The 22,074-nt window shown below is 49.0% G+C and overlaps 1 long non-coding RNA gene across 2 annotated transcripts in view; it reads left to right on the top strand.

Moving 5' to 3' along the window:
- Positions 1-5,452: 5,452 nt before the first annotated feature.
- LOC120380951 overlaps positions 5,453-22,074 on the top strand; it is a 28,206-nt gene continuing 11,584 nt past the window's right edge. For both annotated transcript variants that reach the window (XR_005587890.1, XR_005587891.1), the window contains exons 1-3: positions 5,453-5,574; positions 5,962-6,008; positions 21,571-21,731. This is a non-coding gene — a long non-coding RNA (uncharacterized LOC120380951). The remainder of the gene's footprint in view (positions 5,575-5,961; positions 6,009-21,570; positions 21,732-22,074) is intronic.

Genomic DNA, 22,074 nt, shown 5'->3' with positions numbered 1-22,074 from the left:
CACCCAACGTGGTGGCTGCGCTGCAATGGTGGTCCCTCCCGAGCAATATGCTAAATGGGATCCCCTTCCAGGACACCCCTCCTTCACTAGACACAGTGTTGGATGCCTCGGACCTGGGCTGGGGAGCCCATATAGGGGACATTCAAACCCAATGCAGGTGGTAGACCTTGGAATTGTCTCTGCACATAAACGTCAGGGAGCTCAGGGCAGTAAGCCTGGTGTGCATAGCGTTCAGTTTGCACCTTCGTGGGAAGGCGGTCAGAGTCCTCACGGACAACACGTCCGTGATGTATTACATCAACAGGCAGTGGGACATGCGCTCCTCGGCCCTGTGCCACGAAGCCCTGGACCTCTGGGAGTTTTGTATAGCCCATGATATCTCCCTATGGGCCTTCCACCTACCCGGCGCACGCAATGTGTAAGCCGATCATCTCAGCAGGATGTTTTCCCACCAGTACAAGTGGTCACTCCACTGGCAGGTCGCCCATCTGCTCTTCCAAGAGTGGGGAGCTCCCCAGGTCAACCTCTTCGCTACCGCCCAGAACAGGCGCTGCCCCCAGTTCTGCTCCAGGGCAGGGGCATAAAGGGAGGTGATCTTCGACACATTCCCCCTCCGGTGGTCAGGACAACTGTTCTATGCCTTTCCACCCTTTCCCCGGATAGGTGAGGTTCTGCAGAAAGTAAGGGCAGACAGGTCGAGGGTTATCCTCATAGCCCCGGATTGGGCCCATCAACATTGATACAGGACCCTTCTGCAGCTTTTAGCAGCCCCCCCGCGAAGGCTGCCAGTTCGTCCGGACCTCCTCTCCCAGAACAGGGGATGCCTTCTCCATCCCAACCTGGCCACGCTCCACCTGACAGCGTGGCTTTTCCATGGTTAAACCAGGAGGAGGGAAGGTGTTCGGAGGATGTACGACGAATCCTGCTGGAGAGCAGAAAGCCATCCACACGGCGGACGTTCCTTGCTAAATGGTCTAGGTTCTCCAGGTGGGCAGGGGAGCGGGGCACCTCCCCATCATCCGCATCCCTACAGCTTATTCTCGATTACCTCCTGTCCCTTAGAACCCAAGGGCTAGCTCCTGCCTCCGTCAGGGTTCATTTAGTGGCCATTTCGGCCTTTCACCCTCCGGTGCAAGGTCAATCAGTGTTCTTCCACCAGATGACCTCCTGTTTTTTAAAGGGCCTAGATTGTGCATTCCCGTACGCCAGGGCCCCGGTCCCACAATGGGATCTGAACCTAGTGTTATCCCGCCTCCCGGGTCCCCCCTTTGAACCCTTGGCCACGTGTTGCTGGTCCCACCTATCCTGGAAAGTGGCATTCTTGGTGGCTATTACCTCAGCCCGTCAGGTCTTGGAGCTTAGGGCCTTGACCTCGGAACCCCCGTGTATGATTTTCCACAAAGATAAGGTCCAGCTTCACCCACACCCCGCTTTTCTCCCGAAGGTGGTCTCCGCCTTCCATATGGATCGGGACATTTTCCTACCGGTACTCTGTCCTAAGCCCCATTCCTCCAACGAGGAATGCTGCCTACACACGCTAGACGTACGTAGAGTGCTGGCCTTCTACCTGTACCGAACCAGGCTGTTCAGGAAGTCCTTGCAACTATTCGTTGCATCGGCCAAGCGGATTAGGGGGCAACCAGTTTCCATCCAGCGCATTTCCTACTGGATCACCTTGTGCATACGCATGTGTTACAACTTGGCAGGGGTTACCCCACCGCCTATAGTGAAGGCGCATTCTACGAGAGCGCAAGCCTCGTCGGCCGCCTATGTCACCCACATCCCTATCCAGGACATATGTAGGGCTGCCACGTGGTCATCTGTCCACACTTTTTCCTTGCACTATGCGATCGTTTCCCAAGCACAGGATGACGCCGGGTTTGGTAGGGTGGTACTCCGTCCCGATAACCCTTAAACTCCTACCCACCTCCATCAGATATAGCTTGGAGTCACCTACTGTGGAATACACAGGAGCAGTCACACGAAGAAGAAAGGACAGTTACCTGTTCCGTAATTGGCGTTCTTCGAGATGTGTTGCTCTTGTCTAGTCCACATCCCAGCCTCCTTCCCCTCTGTCGGAGTTGTCTGGCAAGAAGGAACTGAGGGTGAGGGGAGTGCACAGCTCCCCTTATAGCGCTATAGAGGCGCCACTCCAGAGGTCGCAGCAGTGCTCCAAAAATTTCTGGCACCAGTGCACGTGGCGAGCGCGCACACCTACTGTGGAATAGACCGGAGCAACACATCTCAAAGAACACCAGTTACGGAACAGATAACTGTCCTTTTTAAAGGATGTCTACATTTCATTCCTGTAGTAACAGAACTGGTGATAGGAAAGCAGGAAGAGAGAGGGTGTGTGTGTGTGTACAGCTTAAATTGGTTAAATAGTCTAACTTTCAGTACTCAGTGTTTCAAAAATGTTAGACTGCCAACCTGTGTCATAGAGATGTCTTCTGTTTTTAAAAAAACCCATGAATAAAGCTACTTTAAGGGAAATTACTGCTTTGTCCAACCCTGAAGAGCTATGAGATCTTTGCTCACCAATTCTCATAAAACTTGTATTTGTTATGCCTTTTTGGTGACTTTAGTATTATGATCTATTATAAATAAAGTGCATTTCATTGATTGATTTTAAAATGAAATTAGTAACTGGAAAAAATGGCCAGTATTTTTTTTAAGCTACTGTATTCTGTCGTTTACTTTCTAGAATCAAAAGTATATCTAAGTATAATCTAAAGTTCTCCTGAAAAATGCCAGCTGTGCAAATCCTTCTGTGGCTGGATCATTCTTGTGTTTTTATTTTAAGTACAAAATAAATATGTATAACAAATTTAAAAGTATATAATTAGTAATTTGATATGTTGGGTGGTGCCTCTTTTTATGTGTTTGCTCCCCTGATGTTAGAACCTGGCTACACCACTGCTGTAGAGGGCTCATCACCCAGCAGCTGGGGGCCACCATGCGGGCTCAGCAGGGCTGCTGGCCACAGGGCCAATGGGTGTGGGTTGGCTAGGTGAGATCTCAGGAGTCACGTCTCAGGGATCTGCCCCGCTCCCCAGCACTGCTCCAGCTCTGAGCTGTCTCTACTGCCTGAGACCTGTGGGGCCCTACTTGCCTCCCTGGGGGAAGAGCCACCTGGGACTGGTGCAGAGGCTGGGCCAGTCTCAGCCAGTCACAGGGGACAGTGGGGGGGGGGGGGGAAAGGCTCAGCTGGGACCTGAGGGAGCTTGGCCCAGGTAGGCTGTGCTCCAGCCTGGCTGATTGCACCACTCCCAAGCAGGGGCGGCTCTCTAAATTAGGCCGCCCCAAGCAGCGCGGCGCGCTGCGCCGCCCTTCCCCGGTCCCGCGGCGGGTGCCGTGGTCCCGCGGCTCTGCTTGAGCTGCCGCAGGCATGCCTGCGGGAGCTCAACCGGAGCCGCGGGACCACGGCACCCGCCGCAGTCATGCCTGCGGCAGGTCCGCTCCTCCCGGGCTCCGGTGGACCTCCCGCAGGCATGCCTGCGGAAGGTCCGCTGGAGCCAAATGCCGCCCCCCCGGAAAGGGACGCCCCACGCGCCTGCTTGGCGCGCTGGGGTCTGGAGCCGGCCCTGCTCCCAAGGGGCTGGAGTTATCCTGCCCCAAGACCAGCTCTGGTTGCCCTGCCAGCTCAGCCTGGCAGACACAGTCACCTCCCATCAGGGCCGGCTATTGTGGCTGGGGGTTAGGGTGTGGGAGAGTAGGTCTCTAGTGGGTCTGGGTGGGTGCTGAGCAGTGGGGGGTGGGGAGATCTGTGTGTGTTGGGGGGCTGTGCAGTGGGGAGATCTGTGTGTGTCGGGGGTGCTGGGAAGTGTAGGGGTCTGCATGGGGCACTGTGCAGTTGTGGCAGTGGGGGGCACTGGGCAGTGAGGGGATCTGGGGGGGGTTCTGAGTGGGTGGGGGAGTGGTCTGGGAGGGCACTGGGCAGGGGGTTTGTGGGGGTTTCTGGGTGGTGTGGCACTGGGCGTAGGGAGCCAGAGGGGTGCTGGGCAGGGGGTAGTATGGTGAAGCATGAGCCCACCCCCAAGGGGAAGAATCACAATGGCAGTGCTGGGACAGGCTGGACAGCGTGGGTCTGGCAGTTCCCGTTTTGTAAACAGTGCCCTTGTACTGGCCTGGGACTGTCCCTGCTGTGCCATGACTCATCTCCCATTGCCCCCGGCCAGCCCCTTGCTCTGAGGACTCTGCCCCCCTGCCCCATGTCCCCATTTCCCCCATGGGGACCCACAGATATGTTTAGCACCAGGCCCACAAAAAGTTAATCTGGCCCTTTTTGGGGTGCAGGCTCTGGGATGGAGTTGAGGGGCAGGAGGGTTGCAGGCTATGGGGAGTTTGAGTGACGAGTGCAGGCTCTGACCTGGGGCAGGGGATTGGGGTACAGGAGGGGGTGCGGACATGCGGGTTCTGGGAGGGAGTTACCAAATCAGCACAGAGAAAGGAGCTGCAGTGATTTCATATAGACATAGAAAATGATAGAAGACACTTTTACATAGTCAAAATGTGAGCCAGAGTTTGAGGGAGGGAGGGGGCGTCTGTACAATATTTCCCCGCATTCCATCTCCTGGCTGGAGCAGTAACAGCCCCGCAGCACTTGTATAGGATAGAGAGGAGCTATGGTGTCTACGCTTTGACAGTCTAGGAATTGGGCTGCCTGTGCCTTTAAGACCCAGCCCCAGGAACCCGCCCCCTGCTCCGGGGCTGACACGCAGCAGAACTGAAAAGAGCCTCTGCACCCCCCACAACCCCGACACCCCCAGATCTGCGAGCACAGCAGGTGTCTCATCCCGAGGGGCCACTGTTCCCCCCCACCCCCTTCCTAAACGGGGGTTTTGTCTCTGCACAGGGTCTGGCAGCGTCTCTCCCCCACCCTTAACTCCGGCTACCACCCCCCCCCCCAGGGCCGGCTCTAGACCCCAGCGCGCCAAGCAGGCGCGTGGGGTGGCCCTTTCCCGGGGGGGCGGCATTTGGCTTCGGCGGACCTTCCGCAGGCATGCCTGCGGGAGGTCCACCGGAGCCCGGGACGAGCGGACCTGCCGCAGTCATGCCGCGGGACCGGGGAAGGGCGGCGCAGCGCGCCGCGCTGCTTGGGGCGGCCTAATTTATAGAGCCGCCCCTGCACCCCCCACTCCCGATTTTTCCCCTTCAGCCCCTCTCCTGCCGCTACCTACAGCAGCTTGATCCCCCCTGGCCAGTAAATTTCTGCCCCCTGCTCAGACCCTGGCAGCCCCCCCCCACTGCGATTTGCCCCCTTGAGCCTTTTAAACCACCCCAAAGAGGAGGCAGCAAATCGTAAGTAGAAGTGAGGGCAGAGAGAGGGCAGCGGCGTCAGTGAAGGTTACTGGGCATGCTCAGTGCAGCCAAAGTAGGGAATCTGGAGCGGGTGCCAGGTTTCTGTCGTTACACCGCCCGGTCGGAGCTCGCGCGCATGGAGCTGGGCGCGGCAGAGCGGAGGCGGGAAGCAGAGGTTGCGGCGCCTTCCCGCGTGTGGCGCGTAAGGACTGTGAGCGCGAGAACTTTCCTCTCCATTTCAGCTGTGAAGCAAGGCCGGTGTGTGGGCGGCAGGTATCACAGGCGGGGGAGGCTGAGCCACCCCAACGAGCAGGTGTCCCCCCACCCCACACTCCGCCACTAGTCCCCCTCTGGCGGCTGTGGCTCTTCCTATGTGGGCTGAGGGGGGAGGGCTGGGACCCCGCTGCCCACCCTTCCGGGACTCTGGGGCACTAGCCTAGGAAGGGCCCGGTGGCTGCTGTGTGCTGGGATAGCCATCGTCTCAGAATATTCTCACCGGTCGCTTCTCTCCCTTTGTGTGTTGATCTCCCTTCCCCCTGCCAGGTAGAACTACACCCAGCAGGTGTAGATCAAGGGGGTTTCCTATTTCCCTTACTGAAGACCAGCCATGCTCGCCTGAAATTTTTCCTGGCTGAAGCAGTTCCTATCTGTTTATTACAGGGTCAAAATATGGCTGCCATCGCACAGAGACATTAGTGGCTGTGGAGGTGAGATGGGGGCCAAAAAGTCCTTTCCTTCACCCAAACACTCCCATGCATGTTGCTGCTGCCTAAATACCCTCATGGCAAATGGGTAGAGGCAGAAGGGATGGCCAGCTATACTGAGCACCCCAGAGGAGCGTTGTATGGTGTATATGCTGCTACATTTATTCTGTACTAGTGAGGGCAATGCTCACTACAGAGTGATCACCAGGGCTTCCCCTGACTTCCACCAGCACAAACACTGCTCCTACCACCATTGCTTGAAGATGTACCACCTTCTCTTCCTCCCCACCATTGCTCAAGCTTTATAGCCATAACTGAGCCTGCCGTTGGTAAAGTGCTCATGATGTCTTTAAAGCATGACATAGGTTGATTATAATTGTTGTTACTGAGGATCTCAAACTCAGACAAACCTTAGTGGGGAGGCAAAGAGTTCTATTGAAAAACTGATGTGATGTTTTTGGTAAGGTGAATAGCTCTTTAGAGGTTCAGGCTTCTCTCACGAACAAATGAGCCAGTGAAGTAGCCTAGCAAAATAAACAAACCTACCCTAGTATTTACATTAGGAGGATAGTTGATGCTGAATCCTGCAGCTGACAGACTGTGATATAAACAAGTATCCCACAGAAAAAATATTTCACTGCTGTGTTTTCCACAGAAATTGAGGACTTGGCTACACTAGAGAGTTACAGCGCTGGTGGTGGCTTTACAGCGCTGTAACTTACTCCCTGTCCACACTGGCAAGGCACATACAGCGCTGTATCTCCCTGGCTACAGCGCTGGCTATACTCCACCTCGGCCTGGGGAATAATGACTATAGCGCTGCTCTTGCAGCGCTGGGGTGCCAGTATAAACAGTGATTAATCTTACTACTCTGACCTCTGGAACCTTCCCATAATGCTTTTTAAGTAAAGATAACACTCTTTGTTTTGTCGTGATGCCTCTCTTTGTTTTGTTGTGAACTCAGTGACAACAGTGTCAGCTCCAAAAATCCACTCTCTGTCTCCCCCACGCTCCCTGTCACACTCCACCCCCCCCCTTTGGAAAAGCACGTTGCAGCCACTTGAACACTGGGATAGCTGCCCATAATGCACCACTCCCAGCACCACTGCAAATGCTGCAAATGTGGCCACACTGCAGCGCTGGTAGCTGTCAGTGTGGCCACACTGCTGCGCTTTCCCTACACAGCTGTACGAAGACAGCTTTAACTCCCAGCACTGTACAGCTGCAAGTGTAGCCAAACCCTGTGATGGGGCGGTGTTCAAAAATACAGGGGAGGGGTGAGGGCTGATGAGGTGTGAGACCGTTAGGGCAAAGGTGGGCTGTATGGCACCATTGTAAAAACTGAAATATGTTTTATGACCATTTTATTAGATTTAACTCATGTTTTTAAATCATCACACAAATTAAAGTTGGCTATACAAGCCTATATGAAGCACTGTATCTACATCCTTCTTGGTTTCTTGATGTAAATTTGCACAACTCTGTTAATAAACTTTTTGAATGCGGTGCATTCATTTTTGGTGGCTTCTCATTTGTCAGATACTTCCAGTCCTTCATGATATGCTCCTGATCAGGCAGAAGGCGACTTCTTTGAGAACACAAAATTCTATTCAGTGAGGAAAAAGAATGCTTAATTGTAGCTGTTGAGACGGAGTAGAAAGAGATGAATTCATCCCAGGAAACAGCACAAAAATTGGGTTGAATCATTAATGATGATAAAGAAGAAGTTGAAATCAAATCTACATTTGTTCATCGTATGATATTCCACTCTGTATTCAAATTCTCTATTCTGTCTTGATCACATGGCATCCCCATTGCTGGTAGCCACTCAATTGTCTGTTTTATAAGACAGGCATCTGTAAAACCTCGTACTCCACTATGTCTTCCAGATAAGTTTGCAGCTCCATCAAATGCACAAGCAGCCATCTGTTTGGGGTTCAGCTGACAAGCATTTACTCTTCTAAGGTGTGGGTTTCAGAGATGCAGTGTCTTCTATAACCTGAACATCTAGAAATTTATCTTCTGACCTACCACTGAAATCAAGATAATATAGGTAGTGACTTAATACTTGACACTCATTTGCATCGGTGCATTCATCAACCCTGTATGTACGTTTTCTGAATGCAGTGAGAGAATTCTTTACGTTTTCAACTGCTGAGTCTTTCACTGTTGCACTGGATGCTTCTAACCAGTCAGTTGAGTTTCTTGCAGAAAAATAGTGAGCATTGCTGGTCTTGGGCAGAGCCAGTGTCCAATTTCCGGATTAACAAATGACAATGCACTTAACATTGGCCTCCAGTTTGTAGTGTATAGTATCTCTTGCTTAAAGAGAAAGTATTATGTGACAGCCATGTTTGTTTGCATAAACTACGTTGTGTCTACAGCATTCTTAACAGCCTCATTAAGTACTTCTAAAATCAGCTTTGACAATGACTGGCTTATAAGGCTTTCTGCTTGTTGATGCAGTCCAGAGGATTGGTGTTTTGCAGCCTTTTCACATAGTTTGTCAGCATTGCCTTTGCTGATCAGTCTGGCAAACCAAGCTCCTCCACCTTTACTATATAAATCCATGGTATGCTCACATCTTGAATACTGCGTTCAGTCCTGATCGCCCTGTCAAGGTTTCTTCCCCACTCTGAACTTTAGGGTACAGATGTGGGGGACCTGCATGAGAAGCTCTAAGCTCAATTACCATCTTGGATCTGGTCTGGCTGCCACCATTCACAAGCACTCCCTTCCTTGGGTAGCCTTGAGAAACTTCACCAATTTCCTGGTGAACACAGATCCAAACCCCTTGGATCTTAAAACAAGGAGAAATTAACTATCCCCCTTCCTTTCTCCCACCAACTCTGGTGGATCCAGATCCAACCCACTTGGATCTAAAAACAAGGAAAAATCAATCAGGTATTAAGAAAAAGGCTTTTAATTAAAGAAAAGAAAGGTAAAAGAAAACCCTCTGGGAGAGATTAGCATACCAGCTACTCTCACAGACAACAGATTCAAAACACAGAGGATGTTCCCCTGGGCAAAAATCTAGTACACCAATGAAAATACCCAAATACCCAATTTGATTCTACCTCTAATTGCCCAAGACAGGTTACAAAGAAATAAACATAAACCTTATTATTCCTTTCTAAAACTTACTACTCTGATAAGAGGCTGGTTCCTTGATCTTTTTCACTCCGGCTGAAACTGAGACTTTGAACAAAGGAAAACTTCTCTCCTTGCTTTTGAACCATCTTGTTCCCCCATTGGTTCCTCTGGTCAGGTGTCAGCTAGGCTAGGTGAACTTCTTAACCCTTTACAGGTAAAAGAGGCATTAACCCTTAACTATCTGTTTATAACACGCCCCCCAAATCTCAGACAGCGTTGGACCGCACTGGCAGTGATTTTTTCCTAGAACTTTAGAATAAATAGATTATTAAACACATGCACCTTTACATATACTACTAGTTATGTAAAAAGACAAGATTTTTTACATTTTAAGGACAATTTTAACCAGTTAACTCTGGGAAACTTTCACAGAGAGCGCATTAGCTCCTTGATCTGCTGTTGCTGCAGACGTCCAAGGGTCGTGGAGAGGTTCACCTCTTCCACTCTACTGTCACTTTTCCCTTTGTAGTAGACAACTTCAGGCCACTCCATGTTATCTGTTCCCTGGGCTGTAAACTGGGAAGCCTTTAATTCTCTGGAATAAAAGGTCTTAAGAGAATTAACGTGGTATACCTTAGGCTTTAGTTTGGAGGTGGGGGATGCTATAAGATAGTTAACAGCTCCTAGGTGCTCCTGAACCATGAAGGGCCCTTCCCATGAGGCCTTTAAGATCACGACTTGGTCTCCTACTTTGAAGGACCGTTCTCTGGACTGTTTATCATACCAGGCCTTTTTCTCTTTTTGGAAAAGGGCTGAAGGGCTAAAGAGTGTTGGAGGGTGCTTTGTAGGTTGCTTACAAAGTCTAGAATGTTAGTTTCTGGAGAAGGCGTAAACCCTTCCCATTGCTGCTTCACCAACTGTAATGACCCCTTAACCTCACGGCCATACACAAGTTCAAATGGTGAAAACCCTAAACTGGGATGTGGTACAGCCCTGTAAGCAAAAAGCAACTGCTGCAACACTAGGTCCCAATCATTGGAGTGTTCATTTACGAATTTACGTATCATGGCCCCCAAAGTTTCATTAAAGTTCTCCACCAGGCCATTGGTTTGATGGTGGTAAGGGGTGGCAACCAAGTGATTCACCCCATGAGCTTCTCACAGGTTTTTCATGGTCCTTGCCAGGAAATTAGTTTCTGAATTGGTAAGGGTGTCAGAGGGTCAACCTACCCAGGCAAAAATGTCTGCTAATGCCTGGCACACACTTTTAGCCCTGGTGTTGCTTAAGGGTACCGCTTCCGGCCATCGGGTGGCAAAATCCATGAAAGTTAGTATGTATTGTTTTCCTCTGGGTGTTTTTTTTTTGGGAAAGGACCCAGAATATCCACAGCTACTCGCTGAAAGGGAACTTCAATTATGGGGAGTGGCTGGAGAGGGGCTTTGACCTGGTCTTGGGGCTTTCCCACTCGTTGGCACACCTCACAAGACCGGACATAATTAGCAACGTCCTTGCCCATTCCCTCCCAGTGGAGGACTTCCCCAGACGGTCTTTGGTTCTGTTCACCCCAGAATGGCCACTAGGATGATCATGGGCTAAGATCAAGAGCTTTACCTGGTATTTAGTTGGAACTACCACAGTGGGGTGAGAAGGTTCTGTGTGGGGCAATCTGGGTGCAGGCAGCTCAGCGGGGGGTCTAGGTGCAGAGGGGGGGAAGATCTGGATGCACAGAGGTGACCTATGACAGAGAGAGGCTGCTGAATCAGTACACTCAGCCAGAAAGTGTACCTACCACAGTTGGGACTGGATCACCCAGGCAACAGAAGTCAGGGACGCTTTGTGTTCTCACATTATGAGCTTGCATGGCCCAATGGAAGAGAAGATATAGTACCTCTAAGAATGTGCTTTTGGAGGGGGGGTAGGATCAATTAAATTGGGGGGTTCAGTGCTTGGGAGGTGTGGGGGCTTGAGTGCCATCCATGCAATGTTCTTATGAAATATTTGATAAATTATGATATGGCAGGGATAGGAGTCAGAGTATGGGTTCATATAAGGAAGTGATTGAAGTGTGATTTGCTATACATAACTTTATAGAGCAATAATGTTTGCTTAGTAATGTCTAATTGCTCCTGATCATGTGTTTAACTTTATTATTTCAAATCAAAATTGTATGATTGTCACACTGTCTGGAGTGACTCACAACTGTCAGTGCCTACCTCAGGGCAGACTGTCAGAAAACAGGATCGATACCTCAAACTGGTGGTATGTTCTATAATTAGATTTCACCAAGCTAGTGACAAATGTGAATTTCTGGATCACTCTACCAGTCTTACCATGGAGTCACAGACAGTCTCCTTAGACTCTCCAGTCTACCTTATCACCCAGACAAACTGGACTTTGTGATAAAAAGTCACTTAAACCAAAAAATCACACCACATCTTGTGCCATGTCCCAAGAGACTAGTCATCCCAGATGAAATTGGTACTCTGATCAGCGGTTCTCAAACTGTGGGTTGGGACTGCAAAGTGGTCCACAACCCTGTTTTAATGGGGTTGCCAGGGCTGGCGTTAACTTGCTGGGGCTCAGGCTTTGACCCTGGGCAGTGGGGCTCAGGCTTTGGCTTCAACCTTGGGCAGCAGGGATGAAGCCCTTCGGCTTCAGGTCTGGCCCCCCCCTCCGCCCCGAACGGGCTCAGGCTTTGCCTGGCGCCTTGGGGTCACATAGTAATTTTTTTTGTCAGAATGGAGTCATGATGCAATGATGTTTGAGAACCCCTGCTCTAGATCTTACACCAAAGACAATGCTGGGAGCCAATTCTATAGTAAACTAACTAAAGGTTTATTATCTAAGAAAAGGAAATGCGAGTTATTGAGAGGTTAAAGCAGGTAAAATAGATGTGCAGGTGAGTCACAGTTTGTAATTCCAAATGGTGGCAGTGATGTACTAAACTTCCAGTTTCCCAAAAGTCAGGGTACCCAGATTGTCTCTGGGATCTCTGGTTTGCATCTGGTACACTTCTCTGTAGGAGTCCAAGCAGTCCAGAGATGAAGGATCTTTCCCTGAATCCAGACTTGTAGCTTCTTTTCACAGAAAACAAGATCATGGTTTCACTACCCACATGGGCTTTTCCTCTGATGATGGAGAGTGAGGAATGCATTTTGAGTCTTTGACCTCCAGTCATCATACACAATGACCGCTTCCTTTGAAATTAGCACTTTTCGGTTAAAGTTCTTCATTTGCATTTCACAAATCTTGCTTGTATGACCATGAAGCAGCTTGCTTTTCAAAAGGCTTGTTCTGGCTGGTCTCCATTGCAAACACAGAAGGCTTTCTCATGGAGTGTTTTCAGCATGGTGGTCAGAAGACAATGGAAGGATTAATGCTGATTCACTGAATTAGTGCTATGCGCAGGGGAGTGGGGTAGCTTCCATTTTCAGTGGAGTCATCTGGAAATTTTTGGGCTAGAGAGGACAAAGGAAGTTGGCTGATAGGATTGTGGGATATCTTTGACAGACTCCTGAGACACATGCCAAGAGGGGCTGTTACTATACTGTAAAGCAATAGGGCTCAAATTGCTTGACACGGGCTTGGACCCTCCACCCATAGGCTCCTGGGACCCTAGCTTCTGAGCCCGAGTCTGAGAGATTTGTGTGTAGACAGAAGGGAGGTTTGGGCACATGCCTGAGTCTGAGCCCAGGTTTACATCGCACTGTAGGCAAACTCAAAGGCTTGGTGTATCCCCAGCTCCAAGTGTGGACATAGCCTTAAGTAAATAAATTGAAGATAGTAAAATCTGAAATCAGTTTGATGCTTTCAGTGAGGTGTATTATTTTTTTTGAAGTTGAATTTGTTGGTAGCTTAACGGAAAATGTTTAGGGGGGGCATTTCAGATTAGACAGTTTAAAGTAAACAACTTTAGGTAGAAAGTTAAAATTAGTTTTGGGATTAAGGTAACTTTTTTGAAGGGGAATTTAGGTTGTTTGAGTGATTTAACTGATGTGACAAAAGGGGTGTCAAATTCCAAAACCATGCCACTGAAAATAAGATGAATGTAGGGAGAAAAATCGCCAACAAGTTCAGTGGTTTAACTGAAATGAACAAGTTTAATCAAGAAAAATTTAAATTGACTGGCATTTTAAGAAAAACAAATGCAGATTGTGAACCAGCAGGCATTGCTGTCCATGTATGACTTTGTAAATTGGACAGCTATCAACTATCCTCCTTGCATTGACTCAGAACAACTGATTTCCTGCTCTGGGGCTTCAGGATGCTTACTTCCATTTGGTGATTCTCCCAAGTCACAGAAGATTTCTCCGGTTTGTTGTGGCAAACTGTTACTTTCAGTACACAGTCCTTCCCTTTGGTCTGTCTCTTGACCCCTGAGTTTTTACTAAATGTATAGTTGTGGTGACAGCATACCTCAGGAAGAAGGGAATCCACGTCTTCTCATATCTGCATGACTGGCTACTCAGGGGCATGTCCAGGGAAAGAGTCCTTTCTCACATACTCATTACACTGTGTTTACTCGACTGTCTGGGTCTCATCCCAAACACCAGAAAGTCAGTGCTGGTCCCCACACAGAAAATTGAGTTCACTGGGTTCCTAATAACTGTACGATTTCATGAGCGTTTCTGCCAACTGACCATTTCCAGACAATTCACTGCTTTTGTCTCAATCTGCAGTCTCAGCTTTCCATGACAGTTTGTATTTGCCTGAGGCTCTTAGACCACATGCATGCAGGTCCACATGCATGCAGGTGGTTCAGTTCACTAGGTTGCGCCTTCACCCTCTTCAAATGTGGCTTAGGATTGTTTACTGTCCGGTCCTTCACCACCGGGACAGGTTGGTCTGTCTCCTTCCATTGATCCTGGACTTCTTGTAGTGGTGGATGGTTCAGGGAAATGTAGGTCAGGACATTCCCTTTGCCTGGCCCTTACCAACCAGGACTGTTGTCACTCCCTGGTAGGTTGGGGTCACTGAAGGTTCAGGATCTGTGTTTGGAGCAGGAAACTCTGCTGCATATCAATGTCTTGGAGCTTCAGGCCATCTACAATGCCTGTCTCGCTTTCCTAGACTTCATCAAGGGTTTGGTAATTCACATGCTAACCAACAATACCACCACATTGTATTAAGCGAACAGGCAAGGCTGAGCACACTCCAGGGTGCTTTGCCAAGAGGTGATCAGGTTGTGGCAGTCCAGACTCATCTTGTGAACCATCGCAGCAGCAATTTTTCCCTGAACCACAAGTGGTCTCTGAAGTCCAGTGTTTGGAGAGTCATCTTTGCATTGTGGTATGTTCCAGTGGTCAACCTGTTTGCTACAAGGAACAAAAGAAAATGCCATCTGTTCTGCTCTTGAATGACGCTTTCCACCTCAGCTGGCGATTGGCTATCCTGTGTGCTTTTCCTTCGATCCTGATTGTTTCACAAATCATTCTCAGACTGAAAGCAGATTGGGCCAAGCTCACCCTCGCCCCAGCATAGCTGAGGTGGAGCTGGTTTTCCGACCTTCTTGCACTGTCAGTTCACCTCCGGTATCCCTTATGTTCCAGCCTGACTTGCTCATGCAGAATCATGGTCACCCATGCATCCCATGCTCAGCTCCCTGCATCTCACAATATGGCTGCTCTATGGTTGAATGAGGAGGAAGAGTGATGTTTGGAGACTGTTTGTTTGATAGGTCCTACTCAGTAATAGAAAGCTCTCTACCAAGATGGACTATTCAGCAAAGTGGAAGCTTTTTTTCAATGTGGTCCTTGCCCTGCAGAGTTCAGCTTGACACTGGCTAGTATCCAAGGCATCATAGAGTATTTGTTGCATCTTCAGTTGTCAGCCTTAAGCTTAGCTCAGTGAGGATGCATCCAGTGGTGATCTCAGCCTTTCATCCACCCATTCATGGAAGACTGGTGTTTTCCAATGTGATGATGGTGAGATTCTCCATTCACTGGCATGCGAACTGGTGGGACCTTAATATGATATTAAGAGCTCTCATGGAACCTCTGTTTGAGCCTCTAGCATCTTGCCCCTTTTCTCTGTTATGTAAAAAAAATCTGCATTCCTTGTGGCAATAATACCTACAGGAGAGTGCATGAATTGCAGGCTTTGATGTCAGAGCCTTGTTACAGCTCTGACATCAAAGCTGTCATTACAGCCTTTTTTTTTTTTTTTTTTTTACACACCATTCTCCAAAGACAAAGTGATGGTGGAGCTGCACCCAAAATTTGTGTCTAAAGTGGTCTCTCTATTTCATTTATACCAGATTTGCCTGTGTTTTTTCCTAAGCCACATTCATCTCCCGAGGAGCAAGTGTCTTCACCCTTTGGACACCCTTCAGATGATGTTTGGTCTTTTATCTGGAAAGGACTAAGTCCTTTCAGTCTTCACCTCATCTGTTTGTGTCATTTCCAGACCATATGAAGGGACAGGCAGTCTCCTCAAAGATGATCTCTAAGTGGATAACTTCCTGCATCAAGACTGCATACAAAACAGCTTCGGCTACACCCCCTTCTATGGGTACAAGCTCATTTTATGAGAATGCAGTCTACGTCAATAACATTCTTAAGTGACGTCTCAATATTGGATATTTTCAGGGCTGCCACATGGCCATTGATACATAGGTTTATGAATCATTATGCCATTACTGTGGCATCAAGAGCAGATGCAAACTTTAGGAAGGCAGTCCTGCAGTCCTTGTTTAAATAGACTCCAAGCCCCATCCCCTGTGGGTACTGCTTGTGAGTCACCTAAGAGGAATAAACAGCTGCATTTACTCAAAGAAGAAAAGGTAACTTTCTATAACTGTGTTTTTTCTTGATGTGATACAGATGTGTATTCCATGATCACCCTCTGTCCATCCGTTGGAGTCTAGTGCAGGCCTGCACAACTCGTAAAGCAGCAAGGGCCATATTACTCCAAAGAAAAGAGCTGAGGGCCGAACCCCCTGGCCCCACCGAAACGCTCTCCCTAGCGCCGCCCAGCCCCCCCTCCCATTCCTCGCCCCAGCGCTGCCCGGCCCTATGGAAACAACCCCCCCCCCCCAAGTATAAAGCCTCACCGCCACTGCCTGCCCGCGTGCTCATCATCCCCCCATGAAATAAGGGGAGGGGAAAGGGGGGCAGTGTGAAGGAATTGGATGTGACTGTCCAACACACAAACAGGAGCTGCAGGGAGCCTGGAGGGGGGGGCAGTGTGAAAAGGGCCAGGGTGGGGGAAGATCTCTGGACCAGGGAAGGGGGCAGCAGTTGGAGCGGGGCAGGGCAGGTGCAACACGCGCACACACACACAGAGACACACACACACACGTCTCCCCTGGAGATTTCCCGGCTGCCCACAGACAATTCAACCCCCGCCCCTCTGATCACTACGGAGGCTGCCCTGGGACCAACCAGTGCAGTAGCCACCCCGCCCCCAACCAAAGGGGGGAGTTTGAGGGGAGGGGGTCTCGGCCCAGTCACCCCCCCCCCGCACCCGAGCTGCGGCTCGAGCCCAGGCTGGGCGCCCCTCCCCTCACTCGGCACTTACTGGCTCTGCCTCGTGCCCAGCACTTCCCGCCTCAGCGGGCCCCGGAAGTGATGCACCCACTGTATGCCAGGCTGGGGGAGTGGGAGACGGAGATACATGCGGTGCTGGCCGTTAGGGTGGTTGGACCGTGGCACGCGGGGCTGTGAGGTGCCCCCCCCCCCGGGCAGGGTGCGAACCCAGCAGCCCCACCCTGCCTCTTGCCCGCGGGCCGCACAGTGAGCCCACACGGGCCGCATGTTGTGCAGGCCTGGTTTAGTCTCTGAGTGTTCACTGTGAAGGGACTGAGGGGGCTTGGGGTGGTGCCACCTAATTAGCCAGGGGAGGGGCTATGGCCATGAGGCAGGCACAAGCCCCACCCCTCTGTGAGTATTACTAGGCAAAATTGTCTGGCTCTGGTGTGCTGGGTGTGCACACACCGAAGTGGAATACACATCTGCATCATAGAATCATAGAAGACTAGGCTTGGAAGAGACCTCAGGAGGTCATCTATTCCAACCCCCTGCTCAAAGCAGGACTAACTCGAACTAAATCATCCCAGCCAGGACTTTGTCAAGCTTTGTCACATCTCAAAGAACCACAGTTACAGTAAATAACCATTTCTTTCTGACTATATGCCACTTTTATGCATCCAGCTTATAGGGAATGCTGGGCCAAAATTGGTCACTAGTCCTTGCTTGCACCAGAAAATAATGCCCCGTGCCTGCTCAAGATTCCACCATGACAGGGGAATACTTCTCTACTGCCTAGTCCTCTTTGTGCTGCTGACTTACCAGGGGTTAAGGATCTGGTCTTATGTCTAATTAGTAGGGCTGCAGATTTGTCACAGTGGAGAAAATGTCATGGATACCATGATTTTTCTGTTTGCGTGGGAAGGCTCTAGGTGGGCCACCAGCACTGTATGGAGGACAGATCTCAGGGGGGCTGTTTGGAGGGTGAGCCTGGTGTGCACTTATCCTGCAGCGCTGGGTGGCTCCTGTGTCCTGCAGGGCTTGGGGTTTGCAACTTGGCACATGAGGTTGCGGTGCCTCTCAGGTTTGGCCTGACAAAGGGGTAGGAAGGTGTGACACAGAAGCTCCTAGGAGAAAGGTCCCTTGTTCTTTGCAAATAACTCTTACTTAGACTTGACAAACTCACTATACCAAACATGTCTTACAGGATATTTATCCATAAAGGGTAACATGTAAGATATCTATGAGAAAGCTTGTAACTTGTCAAGATTCATAATCATTATGAGGTGTATGTATGGGGTAATATATAAGGAATAATGTATTTATATATATATTAAAAAAAGAGGAGTCTGGTGGCACCTTAAGACTAACAGATTTATTTGGGCGTAAGCTTTCGTGGGTAAAAAACCATGCATCTGAAGAAGTGGGATTTTTTACCCACAAAAGCTTATGCACAAATAAATCTGTTAGTCTTTAAGGTGTCACCAGACTCCTCGTTGATTTTGTGGATACAGACTAACACAGCTACCCCTCTGATACTTTCAATATAAATACAAAGCATGCTTTATGGATTTGGAATAACTCCTGGTCACCAGGGGATAATACGTCTCAGCAATGGTTCATTCAGGCAGGAAGAAATTGTCATCCTGCTCTGTTTAGCTGGTGGTGCAATGCATGGCTTAATTGTTTAGCCTTTTACCCAATCCTAAGAAGTTCATTGGAAAACCATCAGAGACAACTGCAAACAATCAAAATCTCCTGAAGGTATATATAAAAAAGGAACATTACCAGGGGCGGCTCTAGGCACCAGCAAAACAAGCTGGTGCCTAGGGCGGCAAAATCTAGGGGGCGTCCCCTGCGGCGGGGGAGGGGGGGCGCGGGAGCCTGGGCCGGTGGACCTGCCGCAGTCATGACTGCGGAGGGGGCGCTCGTCCCGCGGCTCTGCTGGACCTCCCGCAGGCATGACTGGCAGCTCAAGCGGAGCCGCTGGACCCGCGAACTGTCCACAGCCGCAGGAGGTCCAGCCGAGCCACGCGGGACCAGCGGTCCCTCTGCAGTCACGCCCGCGGGAGGTCCGCTGCTCCCGCGGCTCCGGGGTGCCTCCCGCGCATGACTGCTTGGGGCGGCCAAAAACGTAGAGCCGCCCCTGAACATTACAACAAGACAGGGGTTTGCCCTGTCTATGAACAGCAACAAAAGACTATTTAATGAAAACGTAAGCTGGGGAAAGACCCCCTTATCCTTTTTATTGAGGAGACATCCTGAGGAGCAGGGGTGTTCTAATGAAAAATTGGATTCCTGTGAAGCCAGCTCTGCAGCATACTGAACTTTGGGGGGGGGAACCTACTTTATTAGATAGGAAAGGTACTTATTAATAAGTATAGAGACAGGTTTGCATTTTATAGTTTTGTTGTGTATTTTAGCAATTTGTTTCTACCACACCTTCCTGTGGAATGTCTGTTTTTTCTTTTGTTTTATTGCAAGTGCTGTGTGTTACACAAGAAAGGGGGTTTAAAGTAAAACTAGTAAGCTGGGGCACAGTGTTCCTCTGGGGACAGAGGATCTGGGATTTCTGTGAATATCCAGTGTCAGGGGCTGGATATCTCAGAGGGATTCAAAGGGACTCGGTGACAGGCTTGCATCTCTTTTTTAATCTACAAGACAAAGATAGGGCTGGTATAATCCAGAGGAAAGTGCTGAGTATCTGAAAGGCTGGTGTTAGGGCACAGACACTCAGTCAGGCACAGGCAAGACTTCCTCAAAGTGACCCAAGAACCATCACAGTGGGCCAAACCTGAGTGGCACTGCAATCCTGTGTGCCAGATCACAGTGCCTAGGGTGAGTGTTTGTGTGGGGAGTTTGCTCTCCATCTCTGAACCCAGCCTCCTGGGACACAGGAGCCACCACAGTAGGGTGAACGGAGGGTGGGCTTTCCATCCCCCTGGCCACATGGGGGCCTTCTCATTTCCCTGGCCAGGTATTAGGGTTGTGGTGCTGGGGTAGGGGGTGTTACTGCAGCTGGTTGCTGCCCCTTTGGCTTTGGTGAGAAGGACACTATAGTTGAATTTCATATGTCATGGCTTTTTTTAATAAAAAATTGTGGAGCGATAAACCTGTTACTTTTACTAGATTTACTGTGACTGCTTTGTGATTTCTTAAAAAAAATAATACTGTGACAAATTTGCAGCACTACTAATTAGCCATGTATTTAACTCACTGAAGTGTGTGTTTATTGATGGATGTTTTGAGTTGTTTCCAATTCTTATGTGATGCTGGCAAACTAGATGCCAACTCATGCCAAGGACCCATGCCTCACTTGGGGTAGGTCTACACTTACCGCACGGGTCGACGCGGAGAGTTCGACTTCTCAGAGTTCGAACTATCACGTCTAATCAAGACGTGATAGTTCGAACTCCCCACGCACTCCGGTCGACTCCGGAACTCCACCACTGCGAACGGCGGTGGCGGAGTCGACCTTGGAGCCACGGACTTCGATCCCGCGGCGTCTGGACGGGTGAGTAGTTCGAACTAGGGTACTTTGAGTTCAGCTACGCTATTCGTGTAGCTGAACTTGTGTACCTTAGTTCGACCCCCCCACCTTAGTATAGACCAGGCCTTGGATATTGTCAAATATATAGTTGGAGTCAGTCTTGTGCACCTGTATGTTAGTATTGTTAAAATAGATATTAGAGTTATAAAAATGTGCTGAACGTTTACTTTATTGAATGCTTTTAAATTACTGCATGCTCTAATCTCTTAAAACATCTGTATCCTATATTTTAAGGTAATATTTGAGCATTTGCATTGTAAGGCTGTATAACTGTGTAAGGTCTGGTCTACACTACAGAGTTAGGTTGATGCAAGGTAGCTTACGTCAACCTAATTATGGAAGTGTCTACACTTAAATTTCACTCCTGCCTATGTAACAGTCCCTATGATAACTTAATAACTCCACCTCCAAGGGTGGTGTAGAACCAAGGTCGGTGTTGTTTTGTCAACACAGTATCAGTGTAGACACTGCCTTGCTTATGTTGATTGTTACTGGCTTTCTGGAGCTGTCCCACAATGCTCCACACTGGCAGTACAATTGATACAAGTGCTCCTGGTGAGGACACGCACCACTGACACAAGGAGCAAAGTGTAGACACACACAAGTGATGTAATTTCTGCTGTGGCTGTATGCCGATGTAAGTTAGGTTGACTTAATTTTACAATGTAGCCATGGCTTAAATCACCAGACAGAAGAGAGACATTAATTAGTGTGAAATGTTGGCCTCCAACAGAAGGTGTTGTGTCCTGCCTCACAAGGAAGATCAAGCAACAGTAGACAAACTATTGTGGCACATCAAAATGGACTTTCTCCCCTCTTCCCCCACCATGAAGAGGAGATGTGCAAGTGAATTCTTCCCATCAGCTGAATTTGCAATTTGAAGCAGAAGGGGGGAAGGGATAAAAACCTCTAACAAGGAGGAACTATATCTTTATGCTGCTTGGACTATGAGGGGCAAGGATTATGAAACATAAGCAAAAGATCCACAGTGCTTAGCCTGGGTTAGCCCTAAAGGACACGCAGAGGTTGCTTATTTAAAGAACTTCTTTTGAAACTTCAAATTGGAACTCATTTGTGTATGTATATATGTTTACTTGATTTAATCTTGTAAATCTATTTCTTTTTCCTATATAATAAATCTTTAGATAGTTTATTATAGGATTGGCTACAAGTTTTGTTTTTGGCATGAAATCTAAGGTGCACTTGACCTGGGGTAAGTGGCCCTTTGGGACTGGGACTAATCTGAATGTTGCTGTGTTCTTTGGTGTAAGGGACCATCTATCATAAAGACAAGCCTACCTGGGTGGCAAGACAGATTGGAGTATCCAAGGGGACTATCTGTGACTCCGTGTTAAGGCTGTTTTAGTGCCCGAGGAGTTTACAGTTGATAATTGGCTGGTAAAATCTAAGTATAGAACTCTCAGCCAATTTGGGTTTTTTTGCTGTTTCCTAACAGTCTGCCCTGAGATTGGTACCCACACTCTTCAGCCACTGCAGGACAGACTGACATCTTAATTTTGTGGGGAGACCTTATCTTGGTGGGGCTGTGTTGCAGAGGCTGCAATATTTGTGAAGCTCATATGGAGCACAGACCATACAGATGCTCAGAAACTGACAGTAAGTGTTGGTGGGCAAAGGAAATGAAACTTCTTGTCCAATGGGAGGAGCAGAGCCCACTTGAGATACTCACCATGGGCTGCATAGATGGATGGTAGATGCAGTGTTGAAGAGAGGGAGTGGGGATGTCAATGCAGAATTAGGATCCTGAAGATTAAAAATGATGGGATTTGCAGGCAGATCTTGCAAAATATCTCAATGCAAAACCCACAGATTCCTATCTACAGGCACAGTGACTGAAGGTACCATTTGGAATAGGTATACTGAGTGGAGTCACCTATGGTTTCCTTTAGAAACTTTTATATTTTCAGAATTGTTCTTTGAAAATTGGCAGTGCTCAAGA

This window comes from Mauremys reevesii, linkage group 13, assembly GCF_016161935.1.
Source record: "Mauremys reevesii isolate NIE-2019 linkage group 13, ASM1616193v1, whole genome shotgun sequence".
Classification (NCBI taxonomy): Eukaryota; Metazoa; Chordata; order Testudines; family Geoemydidae; genus Mauremys; species Mauremys reevesii.
The sequence above is the reverse complement of the archived record's forward strand: the minus strand, read 5'-3'. Positions and strand labels throughout refer to the sequence as shown.